This window comes from Aethalodelphis obliquidens, unplaced genomic scaffold (assembly GCF_003676395.1).
Source record: "Aethalodelphis obliquidens isolate GAN/ISIS:26980383/991018 unplaced genomic scaffold, ASM367639v1 scaffold20, whole genome shotgun sequence".
NCBI classification, from domain to species: Eukaryota; Metazoa; Chordata; class Mammalia; order Artiodactyla; family Delphinidae; genus Aethalodelphis; species Aethalodelphis obliquidens.
The window spans coordinates 20,614,377-20,618,168 of NW_020837964.1; positions in this window are offsets into that span (position 1 = coordinate 20,614,377).

A 3,792-nucleotide genomic window follows, 5' to 3' on the forward strand; every position below is an offset into this window, starting at 1 on the left:
CAGTCCTTCATTCAATAGACAAATAAAGGAGCCCGTAGCAATTCTCCTTTCAATAGGTACACATACAGCCTCTCCTGTGCTAGCGTTCTCCACCTCTGCACAGTCTCTACACCTGCAGGAAGCCTAACCTGACCAGAAGGGGTTTCCCAGGGTTGGGGGGGGTCACATGTTTTCACGTGACCACCATTAGTCAGGGTGAGAAGCCCTTAAGTAAACCCCAGGAGTCAGATCCACGTGTTTCTCCTGCTGGGGCAATGAGTGCTCATGGGATTAACATGGTGCCTGTGAGTCATGGTGAGAAAAGTTGGTGCTACTCCGCAGGCCTGGAAAATTGAGAATATTTGATTTAGGGTGCCAGCGACTAGATGCCAGCCATTCGCTTATGTCAGTAACTAATTGGTTCACATTCAAATATGGACACCAGTCCCAGGATGCTCAGGGGTCTCTGTGGTGTGAGAAAAACCAGGCAGGGTTGGAATGTCTCTGTGGTGCCGGATCCCGCAGAAAGCTGTCCCTCCGAGCCCTCTGAGACCTTCCCCCAACTCACTCATAGGGAACCGGGGCCCCAGGAGGAGAGGTGGCATGCCAAGGTCACGTCATTCATAAGTGACGGACTTGAGGCATCTGCAGCTTCTGGGCTGGATCCCGTTGTGACTGCCGGCTGCCAAACCCATGTGCCTGCCCCACTCCTCCTAACCATGGGCGTTGGAGCTGGAGTCCAGAGCCAGGGATATCTTATAAAAAATAAGACAACCACAATAACGGTCTCTATGTGTGTGTATGTGTGTGTGTGTGTGTGTGTGTGTGTGTGTGTGTGCGTGTGCCTGTTTCTGCTAGCATTTAACGAATACTTGCAAATATTGTGCAAATATGTGCCGGAGACTGGGGACACAGAGGGAACAAGGCAGGCAGCCCTTTTGTCCTGAAGGAGAAGCACCTTGGTATAAAGATGAAAAATAAACCAGAATAAAACACCACGTTTGAAACCAGATAGGAATGCCTTCCTTTATCAGCCTGCTTCGTTAATTTGTCTGAATGCCTTCGTCCTTCACTTTCTATGCCTTACTTTTCTCAACTGAAAAATGGGTGTAAACTTCACGGCAGTTGTAAAGGTTGGACAGAACACAAGCTAAGTTCTCAAAACATAGCAGGTGTGTATTCAATGGTGTTGATTTATCATTCTTCTATTAATTGTCATTTAGTGTTAGTCAGGGTGGGAACTTTTGAAGGACCTTCCGTGAGGCAAGCAGAGGAATTTCCTTTCAGAATGAGAAAGAACTGGAAAGGAGAAAAGGTGGGGTTTAGACAGCACCACCCAGGATGACGTGTGTGTGTGTGTGTGTGTGTGTGTGTGTGTATGTGTGTGTGTGTGTGTATGTGTGTGTGCGTGAGCGCGCGTGCGCGCCCATGTTATGTTTCATTGAAGAAAAAAAAAAGTCGCCAGAGTCATCGTACCCACAAGTGACTCTGGCTCAAAATGTGCAAACTGATGTATGGAATTAAATAGGAAAATCCTTCCAATTGCTGTTTGCCACATTCTTACAGGTTACATTAACCTGAACTGCCTTAAGGGAAAAATTCCATCGGAATAGAAGAAGGAAAAGAAAAGAATCTTCTAAGAACCAAAACTAATTTACAACTTCCGCCAAACAGCCCAAGCAGGACTTTAACAAATCGGGTGACCGTCGGGTAAAAGTGGGCGGTGTGGTTTTCACAAGCGCACACAGCGCTCACACACATACACACTCAGCCAGCACGATGCATGTTCCAGGCGGTCCCCAAATTCTCCACGTGGATCCTCTCGTTTAACCCTCACATCAACTCAACAATCCACTGTTATTATGCCCATTTCACAAATCAGGAAAACTGACACTTATGGAGGTTCAGTAACTTAGCTCAGGTGGGGCTATAACCCACAGCAGCTGGGGTCAAGCCTGGACTCCTAACTCCTGGTTCCATTGCTACAGGGGACACCAGCAAACTTCATAACCCACAAAGGAGGCAGAGCCGAACATGCAAACAAGGTGGCCATAGGGTCGGAAAGCTGGCTTCACTTCTGGCCTCGCCCCACCGGCCCTGTGCCTCCTGGGGCATCTCAGCATCTCCGAGCCAGAGAGTTAATTCGAGAATGTGGGGCTGTGTGTGAAAGCGCTTGGTCCACAGCCAGACCCAGACTGTGGGATGCTTCCCTTCTGTCCTTCTCTTTCTCTCCAACCAAAGCTCCCCATCCTTGAGGAAGGTTTTTTTTTACTTTCTTTGGCTTGAGAGCAGCGTCTGAAGGAAGTTAACAATCCTGAGACAAGGGAGACAGCCAAGCAGAGGAAGAGAAACAAAACTGACACCGAGCAAAAATGCAACGGTATTCAAAATGCGAGCTCTAATGTTTGCTCCCCTGCCTGAAGCCTGCCAGACACAGGGCTTTGAGAAAGAAAGAAAGAAAAAATCTGATTTGTACTGAAAGGGGCCAAAAATAACCTTGCTTTCTCTTGCAGAAGAAAACAGAAAACTCTGCGGTTTCCTCCCATTTGGATGTTCTTTTCCCTTGGCTGCGGTCGGCGGGGTGAGCCTCTTAGCTCAGGACCTGGAAGGAGACAACAGGCCAAAACACTCAGGCAAGGAGGGCGACAGCTGAGAGGGGGCCGGGTCTGAGTTAAAGCCCCCTCCAGAGGCAAGTGGCTTGAGAAGGAGGCAGGGAAAGAGGCCTTCATTTGCAAATGCTAATTTAAAGCTATTTCTAATCAGCAATAGGCCTGTTTTTTGTCTTCCAAAAAAAAAAAAAATCTTATGTCCCTACTTTCCATCCCCACTTCCTCTGCACTGTTTCTGACTTTTTTTGGTCGAAGACTTATCCCTGGGCTCTGTTGCTTCCAGGACATTCCTATCTTCCCCACATTTTCTAAATTACAACTCTGATGTCCGTCCTTGTTTAAAACCTTCCAGTGACACCCCATCAACAACAGAAAACTATATCAGAAACCTGTATCAACAGAAAGCTATACCCAAGCTTCCTCTTGTCCCTGTCTTCCTCTAACCTCTGTCAGCTCCCTTAGTAGTCCCTGCTTTCCCCGGGCTCTTGCTTCCTTAGGTCAATAAATCTCACTTACCCCTCCTTCCTGAGTCCCTGCCTCTGGTCCATCCTTTACTACAGCAGAGCGCCTATCTCTCCTCCTCCAGCTCCAACCGGTTCTTTCTTCCCCAAGAGAGGACCCTTCACAAATGCTCTTTCAGTGGGTTGTCACATTGGCCCTGAAAACCAAGTACGATTTCCCCCAAATTACTGATGGGAAACCAGAGCCCAGTGAGGAGAGGGAACGTACCCAAGGTCACGTCGGTTCATAAGTGATGAACTTGATGCACCCTCAGCTTCTGGGCTGGATCCCGTGGTGACTGGCAGCTGCCAAAACCACACGTGAGGTCCCTCACGTTGTTCTGAAACCTCTAAATTGCACCGTTGCTTCTGAGATAATTAAGCAGCAATTCCAGGTGTTTCTGCCACTGGAGAGAGAGCTGACGTTGCTCTGGACTTTTCTGGCCTCTGCTTTCTCCACAATGCCGAGAATCTATTTTTACCTCAGAAATCAAGCAGCCTGTGATTATCCCTGCCATTTTTTTTTTTTTTTTCAAATGCATACCCCACTGCCAAGCACATTGGAGAACTCTGACCAGGCCAAAGAGAACTCAAATGCAGACATGGAAAACCCAGGACAGAGCAAGAGGCCCCGAGATGAGGAGGTCCGAGGGTCGTGCAAGGGGAGCTGAGCGCCTGTTGAAAGGCCCTGATGGATAAAGACA